At 34.7% G+C, this 18,333-nt stretch overlaps 1 protein-coding gene across 2 annotated transcripts in view; it reads right to left on the bottom strand.

Moving 5' to 3' along the window:
- Window positions 1-18,333, bottom strand: part of PRKG1 (protein kinase cGMP-dependent 1) — a 1,107,428-nt gene that overhangs the window by 63,900 nt on the left and 1,025,195 nt on the right. The window lies entirely within an intron of this gene.

Here is an 18,333-nt window from a genome sequence, read left to right as displayed (position 1 = left end):
CCAAAGTGTCGAGCCTCAAAAACATGAAAGATGGAGTTCTATTTATTGAAACAGAGAAAACTGTAAGAAAAGCAGGTTTGGAGGAAGAGTGGGAGTTCAGTTTTGATATTTTAAGTTTGCAATATGTATGATTTATCCAAGAGGATTTGTCAAGTAGGCTGCTGGATGTCTGAAGTTCAAAATAGACATCTGGGCTAGAAATGTAAATCTGGGAGTTGCCAGCATGTAGATGGTATTGAAAGCAATGAGACTACACAAGATCATCAGAGAAGAAAAGACAGCCAGAGAAGATTTCAAGGATCCAGCTCTGGACCACACCAACACTGAAGAGTAAGAGAGATCAGGAGCAACCAGCAGAGGAGCAGAGATGAAACAGCTAATGGAGAAGAAAGGACACCAGGACAATATTGGGTTCTAAAAGCCAAGTGAAGAAAATGTTTCAAGAAGGAGAAAGAAGTCAATTATGTCAAAGCTATCAAGAGATTAAATAAGACAAGAAATGAGAATCAACCACTGACTAGAGACTTTGGTGGGGATAAAAGCCTCAGGAGAAACTGGGAGGTGAGGAAATAGTGAGATATATATATTTATACATATTTTAAGCAATTTTCTTAGATAGGAACAAAGAAATGAATCAGTAGATAGAGAGTAGGGATGTGAAGATCAAGGATTTTTGTTTTTTGGTTGGTTTTTCAAAATTAAAAAAAGGGAAAGATTGTTATAGTAGAAGACAGAAGAATTTCGGGGGTAAAGTCTTTAAGAGAAAGAGGATATGCTCTCGTGCACAGTGAATAGTTGGGATCGGTGAAGAATAATGACAAGTCATTGTGACTATCAGTAAATGTCAAAAATTCCAAAAGAGTGACTGACTAGAAGGTTAGACTCTAGGACAAGTAAGAGATTATATACATTGAGATAATGATATAATAAGGCAAAACTGGGATAAACAAAAGCTTAAATAATATAAGGAAATATGTTTTTCTATCAACAACATCAACAAACACAAATAACTGTCTTATTTAATGAGCGCATAATATGTGATAGTCATTATTCTAAACCCTTTACAATCATTGTCATTTAATTCTCATAAAGAATAATCCCTCTCTGAAGAAATTAAAATGCAGACAGTTTACTAACTTTCCAAGGTCACATGGCTTATAAGGAGTATACAGGACTTTATAGGCAGGCAGTCTGACTCTAGAACCTGTACTATATAAATCATTCTGATTCTTACTATCCATGTTTTTATATCCATTTACTTGCCTACCCAGAAAGTATCATAGTCTGATTTTTTTAATATTTTCAATATTAAAAATTATATAAGTAAATACTTTTAAGAAAGTGAAAGGTAGCGAAATGCAAAGATCATGAATCTAGGTAGCAAATCACATTATTATAGTGAGATTGGAGTTTACGAATAAGTGACTGACTTTTGGCTCACTCAGATCATTGGGACACTAAAAATCATTTATTTGTATACCCTTATTCTTCCCTGGAGACACGTGTGTAGCAGTGAATAACAGGGGAAGGGCAGAAGCAAGTTTATTTTTCACAGAGGAATAAAATGCTGCTCCCATGGGTGAACTATTCTGACTTCTTAAAAGGGATCACCCCTACTGGTGCATAGATTATGAGTCATCAAAGGGATTACTCTAATGGAACATCAAGGACTCTTTACTGGAAGGCAAGGCCTTCCTACCATCCACACAATTCCCCTGACTCTGGGAGTTGGGCAAGTAACTGGTGACTGAATATTCTCATCTCCACCCTCGCCAGACTCCAAAGTCCAACAAAAATAAGGTGACATTTATCTAAATCTTTTTCATGAACACTTAATGAACTCTTCTTCAGTTTTATTTCTCTAGCATTTCCAATTTTGAAAGGACTTAATCCAACACCACAAAAGTCTACCTTAAGCTCTATTATTTTTTTAGTATTTACTTGCTTTTTGCTTTCTGATTTAAAAAAAAAAAAAAACTACTTTAAGGAAAAAAAGTCGTATTTTGCATTTTGCATTTATCACAATATTTAGAAATTCTAAGCTATAGTAGACATTCAATAAATATTTATTAATTTTTAAAAGGCCTCATTTTAGACCACTTTATCATCTTGTCACTTTTTTGTATGTGAATTAAATTTAAAAAATCTGATGTTACACTTCTTCATTTATTGATTTCTTCACTTAGTGAATATCTATGCAAATACTCATATTCCTTAAAAATTAATGACTTAATACCTACAACTCACATTCAGATTTTAATTTCAAAATAATATTTTTAAATGATCATTTTAAATATTTAATAAATTTTCTATTTTTAGGTTTTATAGGCATAAAATTAATACAGTGAAATATGCTGCGATGCAAATAATTTTCAATATTTAGTAGGAAAACAAAATACATAAAAAATAAAAATGTATTGACTTATTTTTTGAAATATAATTTATTGTAGCATATTTAGTCAATGTTTTTATATTATATTTTAATAAAGTTTAAATATTAGGGATTTAATGCTGTGTAACAAATTATCCCCAAACTTATTGGCTCGAAATAGGAATATTTATTATCTTATAGTTTCTTTGAGTCAGGAATCAGGGAGTAACTTAGCTGGGAAGTTCTGTCTTGGGGCTTGCATTCATCTGAAGTCTGACTAGAACTGAGAATCCAGTTTCAAGGCAGCTCACTCGCATGGTTGGCAAGTTGGTGCTAGTTGTTGGCAGGTGGTCCCCATTCCTCCCTGTGTGAGCATCTCACAAATTGCCTGAGTGTCCTCACAACATGGTGACCGGCTTCCCACAAAAGCAAGTAATTTCAGAGTAAGTCAGAGGCCACAAAGTCTTTATGACCCAGACACTGGTCACACACCAGTTACTTCCACAGTATTCTATTGGTCACATGAGCAGCAATAATTCAGTGTGAGATGAGATTACAAAGGGATACTAGGAGGTGAGGATCATTGGAAGCCACCTTAGAGGCTGGTTGCTACAGTCCGACCTCTGGTCTCCAATGATTCATATTGCTCCCATGTGCAAAATGTACTCACTCAAATCCCCCAAATGTCTCACTCACCCCATGTATAGCATCAGCTCAAAACCCAGAATCTCATTACTTAAGTCAGATCCAAGTGTAGATAAAACATCTCAAACATAAATCTTCAAGTACAACTCTTTGAGTGTAGTTTTAAATCTGAAGCTATATGAATTAAAGAGAAAACTTATCTATCCTTTAATTCTTCCCAAATGCACATATTCACTGGTCCATACTAGGATACAGTGACTTAATTAGGACTAAAGGCCTGGAATTAATTCTCTGTAGCTTTTGCTTTTGCCTTTTGGGTTGTTGTGTCCTCTTTCTAAGTTATCTTGTCTATTCTGTAAAAGATTGCCCATTTTTGAAGTTGAAGAAACACTTTCTGCTCTCTGCTTAAAGAAATTCGAGGTTACAAAGAACTCTTTCTATTTTGTGCTGCCTCCGTTATTTTCAAGCCAAGTTGGTAATTTTTGGTCAATAATATCTTCTTAACAATTTTGTAGGTCTCTGATGAATCCTATTGGAGTTCATTCCAGGAGAAAAAAAGTGATATCCACAAATCTCTGACATAAATTCTTCTTAACCTTCTGAGACTGCTGAGGAACACCCTTAAGTGGATCAGGAACCCCATGTCTGCCTGAATAGTTTTCTGAGGCAGTACTTTAAATATTTCTGAGGTCATAACAAAAGATTTCACAGCCATAATTTTAGCTCTGTATTTATATCCTATTTTCCTGACAATGCCCTGAATTTGATTTTTGCCTGGAAGCCATTTCTAATTTTAGCATTGTTTGACATCTGGAGAGGCTAAGAATTATTTAAACTAGCAAATCCTGGTTCATTTATGTTTGATATTCCTTGATTTAACTTATTTATCTCACATCACATTTTTCATGAGCAGCAAGAAAGCAAGCTGCACCTTCAACACTTTGCCTTGAACATGACTCTTTAGCTAAATTATCCACATTTTCTGCTTTCCATGTCACCACAGGGGACAGTGTTGTTAAACTTTCTGACACTAGATAACAAAAGGTCCCCTTTCCTTTGGTTTTCAATTTTTCTAATTTTCCTCACTTTTAAATCTTCATTGGCATTCTCATCAAAGTCCAGCAGACTCTTGCTAGCAGTGTCCTCAAAGCCTCAAAATTCTTTCAGCTTCTGACCAACTCCCTATTCCATTTTTTTCCTGCACATTTTAGGGTTTGTTATGGAAGCACCAAATTTCCAGGAACTAAAATATGTATTAATTATTAAATGCTGTATAACAAACTATCCCAAACTTACTGGTTTAAAACAATTTGTTGTTTTAAACATTTACTACCTTAGAGTTTCTATGGATCTGGTGTCCCAGAGTGACTTGGATGGGAAGTTTTGTCTTGGGGTTACTCATGAGGTTGCAGTTAAGATATCAGCTGGGGCTACAGTGATCTGAAGACTTGACTGGGGCAAGAGGATCACATTCCACGGTAGCTCCATTTACATGGTTATCAAGTTGGTACCAAATATTGACAGGAAGCCTGGCTACCTCTTCACAGTCTTCTTGAGTTTCCGCATGCATGATATATCTTACCCCAAAGTGAACAAGGCCATAAAAAGCAAGATGGAACTCTTATAGCCTAGCATCAGATATTACACAATGTCACCTCTACAGCATTTTATTGATCACAGGCCACCCATGACTGAGTGTGGAAAAAGACTTTAAAAGAATGTGAATGCCAGCAGGTATTCTGGAGGCCATGTTTGGAATCTAGCTCTCACCATGTACTGTGGTACGTATATTTAACTTAGCATTTTAGTCTTTGAGAACAAGGGTCATGTTTTATATCCCTCTCTATTCTAACAGTTCACTCAATAGTAGGTACCCAAGATATATTTGTGACCACTGCTGATTTCTGCTGGATATCGATTTTTAATTTTGGTTCTTGAGTTTACTTATTCTTATTTGAATTGGATTTTGTTGCATGTTCTCAACTATTTAACACAATGAAAACTTGCTTAAATAACCCTCCATGTGAATATTTTTAAATGGACTATCTTCCTGTGACAGCTCCTCCATTAACCAATCCTTTGCCCTATCTCCATAACTCCTTTCCATGAACCAAAGTAGCAAATGAGAGCAGGGCTACAGATAGGTATAGACAAATGACCTGAGAAAGACTTATACTTTCTCCTTCTTTTTGAGACAATGTGAGAAATAAGCAAGAATGTAGAAGACAAGTGTGTTAACTGGGAATTATACATATTTTTAGAAAATTTGCTCTCAGAGGTGTATCTGCTCTACTACTTCATGTTTAATGGTAACAACAACTACTTTTAAATGTTCTTTCTTAAATACTGATAGGTCCACCTTACCAAGTTCCTCTTGTGACTCAATTCATTCATTCAAGAAACGCTGGATGCCTACTAGTGTTAGAGACTGGAAATAAAACCAAAATCTTCAGTGTCATGGTGGGTGGGCGAGGGGGCTTCTACCTCAGGATGAAGAGGAAAGAATTATTCAAATCTCTACAGCAGTGTTTGCTTTAAGTTGATTTTACAATCTTAGAGTGGTCCCAGTTTAGATCTTGCTTCCAATGACTGAAAAATAATCAGTTTAAAAAGGAAGATCATCAAACATTTTGTAAACAGTATTAGAAAGAGATGCTACATGTGTCTCCTCAGCGTACTGAGGATATTTTAAAATCGATCCAAACTTAATCTTGATTCCTGCCTTAGCCATCACCACCCCACTCCTGCCAGCCTTCAACTGTCTCTCCTAGTCTTCCTTCATCTTAATAAATGGAATCATCATTCACCAAATCAGACTGAATCATAAAGTTTTCCCTGCTTCTTCTCTTTTGCTCAATCCCATATTTACTCATCAACAAATGTAGTCAATTCTCCTTTAAAATATATTTGCAAACCAATCATTTCTCATATCTTCCACTGCTACTATTCCATTACAAACCACCATCATCTCTGACCTGGAAGACTGCAATAGCCTCTTAATTGCTCTGTCTGCTCCATTCTAGAATCTTCTGCTTTGTCCTATACAAAGAGTTAAAGTGGCCCTTTAAAATCATAAATAAAAACATGCCATTTTCCATCTCTTCACTCTTCAATTGCTCTAGCATTTACAATAAAATTAAAAATCCCATGATGGTCTAACAGGTCTTATATGACCTGACCCCTGGACCCCTTTCCCACCTCCTTTACTACAATTTGTGCTGCTGGCTGACTGTACTCCAGCCCTGTTGGCCTCCTGGTGGTCCTCAAATATGCCAAGAACACTCCCATCTCTGGGCTGCTATACATGCTGTTTCTGTGCCCTCAGAGGATGCTGCTCCTTGCATACATTCTGGTCTCTACTCAAGTGTCACTTCCTCTGCGAGGCGATCCCCAAACCCCTAGCACTCATCTCCACCTGGCATTGCATGACGGAAGAGACACTTGAGTAGGAATGGCTGGGAATTTGGCAAGTGAACAAGGGAAGAAGCGCAATCTAAGAAGGGGGTGGGTGAGCATGTAATGTAAAAGAATGAGAGGACTCAATGTCCACAGAACTCAAAGCAGTTAGTTAAAACTTTGTGTGATAGTGGGAATGAAAACAATAGTTTTGTGCCAGGTCACAGAAGACCTTATATACCATACAGAGAAGTTGGATTTGATCTCAATGAGGAAAACCAATTGCCCTTGAAAAGAATCTCAACAAACAGCTAATTGATAAAAATGAGTTAATACTTCTTGTACCCCAGAAATTGGTCTCAACTATATCTCCCTTATTTTCTTAAGGGTTAACCTTCAAAGAGAGAGACATCAGATGCCTTCAGAAAAGAGTCTGTTCCCATAAGTCATTTGCATAGCATCTTTGCACTCACTGAGTTTATGCCCATATCTGCTTTAGGGGATGTGTATAAGAGTATTAGTTAATAACTGTTATGACCAATTCCAATGTTATGGAATTATTTTATAAGATTTAGGCTCTTTTTTTGTGATTATAATACATAAGACAGGATATCGGTATAATTTTGCTCAATCAATATTTGATACCTAGTATCAAATAGATAATAGTGAGGTACCGGTAGAAAGGAGAGTCTCAAAAATGGATAAAATGTGGTCCTTGCAGTGATGAAAAGTAGTGTAAATGACCAGTTATAAGACAATCACAAAAAAGTGAAAGGGGGAAAAGGTATAAATAAAATACATGTAGCACTCAGAGTGGGAGCACAACAGTTTGTAGATGACGACTGCCTTCAGGAAACCACTGAAAAACACTTAGAAAATAACTGGCCCAGCAATGGGGCTGGACAGCACTGGGGACCATACCCTAGAAGACCTTGAACACTAGACTCGGGCTTCTGGACTTTGTACTGCAGTGTCGAGGAACTAATGTCACTTTTTTATCTGGTTACTGGAACGGATCCCAGAAAAATGGAGTTTGTTTTGCTTATTTGTTTACAAAAACATGTGATTTGAGAAATATGACCTAAAGGTGACCTTCCAACTTTCAGCCTTTCTTCCTCTCCAAAGGAATTTACTAAATTTATTAAATTCCCATTTAGAAAAGTAAATGAGAAATGTATGTTTTTCTCGCCCTTCCTTTCTTTTATAGTATTTTAAGACATATGGAATAGTTTGCTCTTGGAGGATAATCATAAATATGCCCACTATTTCACAGCAAAGAGGGTCAGAAGTAGCAATTTCTTTGGCTCTCAGTAATTACATATAAATTCACTTGGGTGATTAACAAAAAGATAACAAATAAAAAGGTGAGTATTTTTTAGCCAATTCTTGGTTATTCGACACTTTGTTAGCCAGTTAGGGGCAAAGTGAGATTCCTCCCAGCTTCACCTCCTTTCCTCTAATAGGTCACTTGAGGCACTATGCTGTTCCTTAGTAGGCAGGGAAAAAATTCAATCAGTTTATTGGGGGAGAATAATAAGTGAATATGTAAAGTAAGATGTTGGCAATATTTGTTACTAATATTCATTTCCTACCTCAATGAGTGCCTGGTTCTACTCTATATTATCAGTCAAGGCATTTTAAACTCACAGGATTATTGAATGCTTATGCAGGCAGTTTGTATTCTTAAGGAAAACATCATAATTACATTTTCTAATTGGCTAAATCATTGTCATTCTTTTCAGTTAATTTCCTTATTTTATTCTCCCATGACTTTTCCAATTCTCATAAGCTTATAAATCTGTTGCACATGGCTAATTAAAGCCTCCACGCTAAAAATCTATTCACACAAACATGTAAACGTTTGATGAGTCACTTTACCTCTAGTGTAAACACAGACAGAAAGTGTTTCTTATAGAAAAGCTCACCATGAAAACAAAGAAGCCCCATAAGGGGACATGCTTCTTGTTTTCCTTTTTTTAATTTTTATTTCATTTTTAGATAGATGATCTATCATTTTCCTTTTATGTGTAGCTTCTCTAACTCCTGTTAAATTTTATTGTGACTGAACATAGGTGATATCTTTTATACTTTGCTCAGGAGGCTGTTGGGAAATAGAATTATTATATTACACTATATTTTGGTTAAAAAGTTTAGTTTAACATATAATGATGATATGACTCATAAAGAACAACTGCATTTCATGGGAGGACTCTGAAAATGAGAATGGCCTCTTTACTCATCAAATACTTGGAAGATACCAAAAAGGGACTTCATCTTGGAAAAGCATCCTAATAATTAGATATATATTTTTTAAGAATCTAGAGTAATCACCTATTTTTGCCAAAAAAAAATATATATATATACATATACACATATATGTATATACATATATATACATATATGTGTATATGTATATATTTCTCATATATATGTATATATATATACATATATATACATATATATGAGTGATGAAGGTAGACTTATAAAATCAAGGAATAAAGGAAATCCAAAATTGTTTGGAAATTTACTTCTATTTAAGTTAAGAACACTGACTCAACTGACGAAACCCAAAATTTTGTATTGCAACTACTCACACAAGTGAATATCTTGTGCTCAGTCAAAAAGGAATTGGGACAAACTAGGGTGCAAGTTTGAAAAGAAAATATAACAACCAGAAGCCTGAAAAACATGTAATTATTCCTGCCTGTCTGTCCTCTTGTCACTTTTTTAAAAATGAGAATTACTTGAATTACTTGGATTTGGTATTTCTACATGGCCTTGTGCTTGTGATCTCTACGCCCAGTGAAAGAGCAGACCCTCTGATGGGTACCAGCTGTTAAGAATCCCTAGTTCTTCCTGTTTATATGAAAAACTACTTATTTTTCTAAACTGTGCATTTCCTAAGGGAAGCCAGTGAAATGAGAGACAAAATAGTGATTTCATTCTTCATGCAAATTATAAGTCAAAGAGAAAGAAAAGGGCCAACAACATGGTCATTATTAAAATATCTTTTGTGATGATGTCTATACAGTAGTTATTAACAAGGCAGAGAGGTCTGGTTTACTTTTTAGGTAGTACATTTGCATCAGTTGCATGAAGCCACTAATGAAACTTGTTTCAGCCTTTTCCTATCTGGTATAACAGCATATTTGTTAACCCATCATATATTGTTTAATCCTTGGCATTTGAGAAATTGTAAACCTAGATAAATGTTTACTTGTTTCTATTAAACCATGCTGAATACTTAAATCTCTCTACATATCTTTTAGGATTAGAGTCAAAATAAAGTGTATTAAAATATAAAAAATCAGAGTGATGTGGTTTGCTGTAGATCCTAGACTACGAAGTTCTTTGGATGCTAACCTCCTAACCAAGAGACCATGGATATATATATATATAGATACATATATTTTAACCTAGCAAATCTCTCAAGAGAACTCTAGCCTCTCCCAGGATATGTATTTATTCCTCCCCAATTAAAAATAAATACAACGCAAGGAAGTAGGATAAACTCACTCCCCAGTAGGCTTACGATACAGAGGTGGAAGGAGACAAGGTCAGAACAGCCTTGGGTACTATTTTGGAAGAAAGGGAAACAGAGCCTACATAACCACCCTTCCATGACCTGTGGTTTGAGAAATACAGCTCTGAACAGTTCCCACACAACAGCTGTTTTTCTGCATCACCATAGCTGAGGACAGGAAGTGGAATGGCACATAGAATGCAATTTATAGGATCTGTTCACTTAGAAAGTGAAACAGGATCTCTAGGCTATTAAATTCACTTTGGTGCAGCATCTGAACTCACTTGTTAAAAGGAATTGTCTGCCTAGGAAACAAAAGCTTTCATTTGTGACAAATTGAAAAGTTTTTGAAGGTATTATATAAATACTTACATATTTGCTGGGTAAATAAAACTATTTTGAAACTTCAGACACATTTTGATTCATTTAATTATTATAACAGGGTTGTGAAGTGATTTGAAAAAAATATAATCACATAAAAGCCAAAGGCTTGATTCTCTTTATGAACCATGGAAAAAGGGCATCAGAAATGTATCTAATTCCAACCACATTTGGAATAGAAATAAAAACCTATAAGGTGCTCTACAGACTTGCATCTAATTCTGGGACTAAACTAATGTTGAAAGTTGAAGATGAGAAAATAAATAATTTCATTAAACAAAAATTTTTCCAATTTGGATATTCCATCTATGACTACTGAATTAAAATTTTTATAGCAAAATACTTCGCTCTCCCAGTGTAATTTGATTTTGAGGATCTTGCGAAATACATATGAAATGGTAGCATCATTATTTTCCCAGCATTCTGTTAGCTGTCTGTTAGTTTCCCAAAGGATCCCAAGCCCAGGAGCCTGTCTGCTAATGGCTCCCACAGCTTCTGAGTCTCACTGTCATTTGTGTCTCATGCATAAGTCCTTTGGGACGAAAGTCAAGCTTCTATTGTGAGCCTGGTAAATTCATGTTAGAAAAAGGTTTAAGAAGACATATTCAAGAATGTTGAACAGAACTGCCTATGCTTCCAAACCAATAGTTCTTTTGCATTCTTGGAAGCAGTTTGAAGACTGTCCAAAGTCAGTTAGCTTTCTTTTGTCTTTAGTTAGGTGAGATAAGAGAAAAACTTAGGATCTCAGGGGTTACAGTTTCCTTGTTTCAGATGCCATTGGCTTCCCCTCCTTAGCCACTTTGAGTTTCTTAAACAATTCTATGAGGATAGGTCAATTCTTCAAATTGCCACTAGAGGACACAAAAGTACAAGGTTTGTTTGAAAGTTGAGCCTTCTTCAGTTTTGCGATTCTTTTTGTAGGTAAGTGCCAGGTGGTTACTAAACTAATTGCAGGATCACTTTGTAAATAATATAAATGTCTAACCACTATGCTATATATCTAAAACCAATATAAAATAACATTTAAAATCAATACTAATTGAAAAACAGATATTCAATTAGATAAAATACATTTTAGCTTTTAGATCTAAATAAAACTAGTCAATATTTATCCTGTAATCTGCTTTTCTGTTGTTGCTATTCTGAATTAGATAGGAACCAAAACTTATGTTTCTATCTACCCCAACTTTTATAAAAATGTACTTTAATATATTCTTTAATTTCTATAACCTATATTTTCTATTTTAAGGTTATCCATTCAAATTATTTTAAATTTTTATGAGATTATTTTTCTCTGAAAAATACATGACTTTATGACTACCAACAATATTTTCAGTCATTTCCAAAAGTGAAAAGAGAAAATGTAATTTTCTCTTTTCACTTTTGGAAATGTGTACAATTTAAAGTACACTGACCTGAGTGCACAAAAGCAAATAGTTTTAGTTTCTTGCCTCTTTCGCAATCTAAATACCTGTGTACCCTACTTTACAAGATAGTTTGCTCCTGGCAAGTCAGCTTCAAAATAAAACTTTGCATTTAGAGTAATACATTTCTTGAAAATGGCATCATCGTACTTGCAATGTTTTAGCATAGATTTCTGTTAATATATTAACATAAAAATCATACCAAATAAATGCTGGAATTCTTATAAAATATATAACTAATAAATATAACAATATTCAAAATGACTTACAAATTACAAAGACTATTCTGCTTTCGTAGCACAAACTGCTCCCTCAGTGAAAGTCCTAATAAGTAATTTGTTCCACATCTTCTTTTTACTGTCATTAGAATTAACTTTCTAAAATACATGATCATACCAGCTGCCTCTCTAAAGGCTAGGTGTTTTATCCACTGCATTTGCAGCAAGTTCGAATTCTTTTCTGAGCATTAAAGGACCTTTGCAGTGTGACCTCTTACTGGACTCTTTCTTTATGGCCTGTCTATTCAGACTTCATGCTCTAGTCTCATAGGGTTGTGTAAAGATCTCTAAATACTCTATTTCTATACCTATAGCTAGAGTTTTTATAGCAAGTAAAAATAATTTTGGACACTTATTGTACTCATTGCATGAGTAGCCATTGTACAAAGTGTTTTACATACATACTCATTTGATCTTACCCGAAATTCTGAGGGGGGCGTGTGTGAATTTTATCTTACAAGTGAAGAAACTGAGTGTTAGAAAATGGCGGTGACTCCTCAGAAGTCACTCTATATATTTCAAAGCCCATGCATTGAAATTACTGTGCATAGTGTTTACTATTTGCACACTTTCATGCTGCTATGAATTTTTCTCTAAATGAGAGCAGTGAGAGTTGTATATCCAAGGGACATCCTTAGGAACACATCTTAAATCTTATTTCTTTCTTTCCTTTCTTTTTTTCCCAGCAGAACTGTTATTTCCTCCATGCTACTTTTGGATTCTCATATGTGGGAAGTTTGTGTATTTATACACATTTGCAGAGGGTGGGGCTTCTAGCGGTTAGAAGAGCTGTTAAGCAACTTAGTGTCTTCATCACCCAACAGAATGGCCAGCACATCCAAGGGGCTCTGTATTCCATCTGTTAATCAGACTTTGAGAAAACAAGGCTTATTTATCTTAGGTACCCATCAAATTCAATCCATGACTATGTCCTAAAGTACTCTCTTTTTAAAAACGTAAATTTACTTTCTAAAAAGCTATTTCTTATGAATGTCCTAAATACATTTTTTCCTTTAAAAATTTTTGGACAGCATTCTTTGTAAACATTGAGAGTTTGAATGTGTGTATGTTTACTATTACTTATAAGTTATTTAATTATAACAGAGCCATTTACATAGAGGTAAGAACACAAAGTGAATTCCAAAAGACAACTACATAAAAGATTTGTCCCTGCTCTGTAGGTGGCGTGCTCTTCTGAAGTCACCATTGCCCTTTGTTCAGTCTCTCTCACTGCTAAGTCAGTGTTCTGTCCCCATTCATAGAATGAGTGTGACATTTCCAGAAACAAGATGTCACTAAGCTGCTTGCATGACCCCACACTCCACAGCCCCTACAAGTCCAATGGGAAAGTTGGGTTTCCCTTCCTCATGAGCCACAAAGTATATCATATGCCCATCTCTGAATTTGCTCTAAAGATTTTATAAATGCATTGCTGCTATATTAAAACGGTCTCTTCTTTATGTAAGGCTTCAAATTTTTTGCTTGAGTTCCACTAAAAAGCAGCTAAGATTTGTGCACATTGTGTGTTTTTGAAAAGTTAGTGTCATGAATGCTTAAGTTCTGGTGAAGAGTATTAAAAAAACAGAACAAACTATTTACTAAACAGCAGAAGGAGATGAGACATTTGCTTATTTGCTGTTTGCTGCATTCAGTTCATTAAGTCATTACGTGTCCACAGATTTTGCTCCCTTCTCAAAATAGACAACTACTACAAAGAAAGAATTAAACCCGCTTGAGGGATAGGACTAATATTCCATTCCTTTGTGTCTTACGTATTACCTGATTCATGATAGTTGTTCAGCTACTTGAAAATTCATTTGTTTTCAATGCAAAAATGTATTACTTGTGTGTAAAATTTCGTGTATACAGTGGCCCTCAGGGCCAATGAGATAAAGTAGTTTCAGAGTTTGTGAGCTTTCCCATCTATATCCAACTTGCTCTTATTATGAAAAAAATCACCCTGGAGGCATTTTAAAAACTGTATTTAATTTTCATGCAGTGTTTCAACTGAAGGTAAACTTGATTTTTTTTTTTTTAAGAAAAAAACTACAGTCCCTTTAAGACCGTCTCTATCAGAAGCCATATTAAAATTTGATTTCACACTAAAATTCAGTTATAACATAATAAAAAATGAAACTAAAACTTGGAGTGAGCTTATTTAAAAGTCTAGTTGGAGAGGAAACGATCCATGAGGTTCCATGCAAATCAAGATAATTCTGCCTTGTAACATTTTCTCTCACTTGCTCTCCTCAGCTTCTATGTTATGAATGGAGAGCGAGAAAAGCTAGACTGGGTGAGCAGAAAGTGCATATTACCTTTTAATTCTCCATCACAGAACAGAAAAAAAAATACTTCTAGAAATATAAGATTTATAGAGATCCTGTCAATATTTTCTGATTTTTAGATAAAGAAACTGCGTCAAGAAAAATTAAATCACCACAGATCACACAGTTGTTGGCAGGTCACACCACTACATTCATACCTCTCAATTTCCAAATTAATGTTCATTATGCCCATACTATTTAACTAACAAATTACACCTGAGTGTTTTTGTTTGTTTGTTTGTTTGTTTGTTTATCTTAACAGGACAGACATGTGTAATGTTTGGTTTTTACTAATTTGAAGAGTTTCAAAGGCTAGCTTTCTCATGTTTAATAAAGATTATTCAGTAGGAACTTGCTCTCTCTTTCTGAATTAACCATATATTATGAAAGTGTAGTGGTAGCAATTTCTAAATGGATGCACAATCTTTAAATGAAAATTAATAAACAAGTGAGGGTTAAGCCTCCAACAAAACCTCTATTTAGACAGCTTGTGAGAAATACAGAGATCTGAAGTATGGAGGGGATAGATAGGTATCTGAGGTTGGTTGGCCTTTGGATCACAAAAGTTTAATCTCTTTAAAAACAGAAATACTTTTCTTTAAATAATATTGAAAACTTTCCCTAAGATATGTCTGTATACTTCCTGGCCTTAGGAAGTATACTGAATAAAACAGAATTTCCCATGTACCAATGACCTTGCAGTATCTCAGGTACCCATGAATTCCTATGAGAATTGCTGTCCAAACAGAAAGTGGAAGAAAACATGACACATGTATGCTGATCCCAAGACACAATCTGCAAACTTAAAAAAACAAACAAACAAAAAAAAACCCCAAACTAGAATTTCCAATAATTGATTTTGGTGACATTTTCTTCTTTCTCCTTAGTAAAGTATAGCAGGAAAAAGAAATCTAATTAGAATATCAGTTTTTAGTACACTAACTGGCACATATTCAATAAATGTTTATTGAACAACTGATGGTGCCAGTTAGACATCTCTTCTATATGATGAATGCTTTGATGAAAAAGAAAATAAAAACTTAAACCTGGAGGAAAGTAAGATATTGACTTGTTGATAAATATATTTTGATATATACTTTTAAATAACAACTTATGCAAATATGTACAAACTCCTTAAAAGCAATTACCAATGTTCTTGATCCTCTATTACTTGCACAGGCCTAACTCAGAAAGCACTTGATACCTGTTTGCTGAACAAACAGAAGAATGAATGAGCCCACTAATTGACCATCCAAATTTAGCTTCCACTGGATTTAAAAGGATGTATCAGAATTGAGATAAAATCAATATATAACTCTGAGGTTTCATTTTTCTTTGTTTCATTCAGTAAGTATTTATTGAAGTCCACTATTTGCATAGAGTAGGAAGAGGCCAGCCTGTCTCTCCTGGGGGTTATATTCTAATAGGAATATAGAAAATAACTACTAATAGTCCCTTGTGGAAATTATTATAAAGGAAACAAACACACTTCTATGATTGAATTGGGTATAAATTTGTGGGGAACAATTTTAAAATGAGCAGTCAGGGAAGCCCTCACTGAGGAAGTGACATTTAAATTGAAAATCCAATTATAAGAAGAGGAGTAAGGAGCAGGTGTGTGAAGGTCCTAAAGAGTTTGGCATGCACAAGGATCTAAAATGAGATCAGAGTGGCTGAGGCAGAAAGAACTCTAGACCTGAGGCAGGCAAGAAGAGGCAGGTGGATCATGCAAGGCCTAGGAGGTAAGGCATTTTGATTTATTCTAACTGGAATCTATTCTAATTAGGGGAGTGATGATGATGATGATGACAATAGCAACTAACATTTAATAAGCACCAGTTCATTACATAGGGATTGTATTATAAGCATCATATTAAATATTTTAACATCATTAATCATTTAATCTTCACATCAAACCACAGAACCATGGATAATTCCTCTCTCTATTTATAGAAAAGAAAACTAAGTCTTAAAGGTTTTAGTTAACTTGCTAAAGATTGCAGCTAGTACAGCAGGTCGTCAAATAACATTGTGTTACAATGTTCTGATTTAACGTTGATGAGATGCTGTAGGATCTTAACTTGTTTACATCAGTCTGTGGTAAAATTGGTTTTGTCATACATCATTTTGCTTTACATCTAGAACCTACTGATGACATTAAGTGAGGACCTCCTGTATATGTGACATCATTGAATTTCTGACTTATAAAAGGTTACTCAAGATGTTTTGCTGAAAATGGATTGTTGAGGAAAGAGGATGGGGAAGTCAATTGAGAATTCATGTGGTTTAAGTGAGAGAGTGTTGGCATGAACAGGTGGTGGCGAGGAGGCAGAGGATTCTAGAAAGAGCAGAGATATATACACTTGCTGATGGATTTGAGGTGGAGGATGAAGGAGAAGAGATTGGATAGAGCTGCCACTTAATAATATAGTAAAGGTTAAAGGAACAACAGGTTTGAAGCAGCCTGGGACTGTTATTTGTGTGGCCAGTGAGCTAATAATGGGGTTCATGTTTTTAAATAGTTGAAAAAATTTAAAGAAGAATAATATTTGTGACATATGCACAGTATGTAAAATTCAAGTTTCAGGTTCCATAAATAAAGTTTTGTTGGTACACAGGCACTCTCATGTCATTATATATTGCCTGTGCCTGCTTTTGTGTGACAACCTGGCAGAATTGGATAGGCTTTCAGGGATAAAAGTATTGACTATCAAGCCCTTTACAGAGAAAGTTGGTGGACCCCTGCTCTAGTGCAGTATCCCATTTGGTAAGAGAAAATTAATGGCATCTTGTCAATAAAACTTTTCCTTAATTAGTAATTTCCCCCAAAATTTAATTGTAGTAAGAAAATAGAATTCAAGCTCCCTCTCTAAATAATATTTTCTACATTGCTAAAAATTTTTAACTAAAAATTTTAAAAGCCACAAACATTTTTAAGTAAATCCTTTTAAGACCTCTAAATAATAAAGGACTCATACAAATGAGGCTAGTGATTTTAGCTGAAATCAGGCATTATTTTAACATACCTCTATATAAACTACAAATTATGTATAATTGTAAATTATAAATATAACACATTAAAAACCAATTGTTAAAAGAGCAAAAATAGCTAGTATTTCTTGACCAAATGGAAAAATTATTGACTTTAGGGAAGGAATAATTTGCCATTTCACCTGTGCCTTAAAGATCATCTTTCAACATTTCCGTCCCCTGAATGGATCCAGTGTTACTTGAGACTCCCAATAGAACACTAATGGTACCTAAATGTCCTAGTGTTAGCTCTGAATGGTTGTGACTTTGCTACATAGGCAGATTTGGTCATGCTGACTTAAAGGCAAACTCAGCTGTCCAAATATGCAGATCTATGATGCTGAAGGATTTTACGGTAAAACGGTTTTCCATAGCACACTTATATGGTGTGATAAACATGGTACACAGAAAGAATTTATGCTATTCAGAGTTGTTGCAGACAGAAGAGGTTTTGTTATTGCTTTTAAGTTATGACAGGGCCTAAAATCTCACAGTTTATGTATTTTATAACCCATGGTTCAACTACAAACTGAAGATTCAGACGCAGTTTTTAAAGGGAATATTTCTTTCTTGTTTTGAGTGCCTTCCATTTGTAACATAAACAAGGAATACTTTCACAAAGTTACTCATGCACATTTCCAGATTAAAACCAAGGCCATAACAAGATCAAAACTGTAGTCAAGAGATAGTATTTCTAGGGTTAAAAAAATGAATTCTAGAAATAGATTCCTTGGGTTCAAATCCTGTCTGCTGCTGACTGACAGTGAAGCTTTGGACTCCAGAGCTTTCTGTGAAGTCGCTTAATCCCTCTGAGCCTCAAATTTCTCACTAGAAAGTTAGGATAACAATAATAGATATTAATTCAAAGAATTCAATGAAAGAATGTAAATAAAAAGCTTATCTCACAACCTGGCACTAATCAAGTGTTCAATTTCAACTGATTATTTTGGAAAGATATACT

Source organism: Pteropus alecto, unplaced genomic scaffold, assembly GCF_000325575.1.
Source record: "Pteropus alecto unplaced genomic scaffold, ASM32557v1 scaffold88, whole genome shotgun sequence".
Taxonomy (NCBI): domain Eukaryota; kingdom Metazoa; phylum Chordata; class Mammalia; order Chiroptera; family Pteropodidae; genus Pteropus; species Pteropus alecto.
Note: the sequence above shows the minus strand (reverse complement) of the source record. Positions and strands in the feature narration are given on the sequence as shown.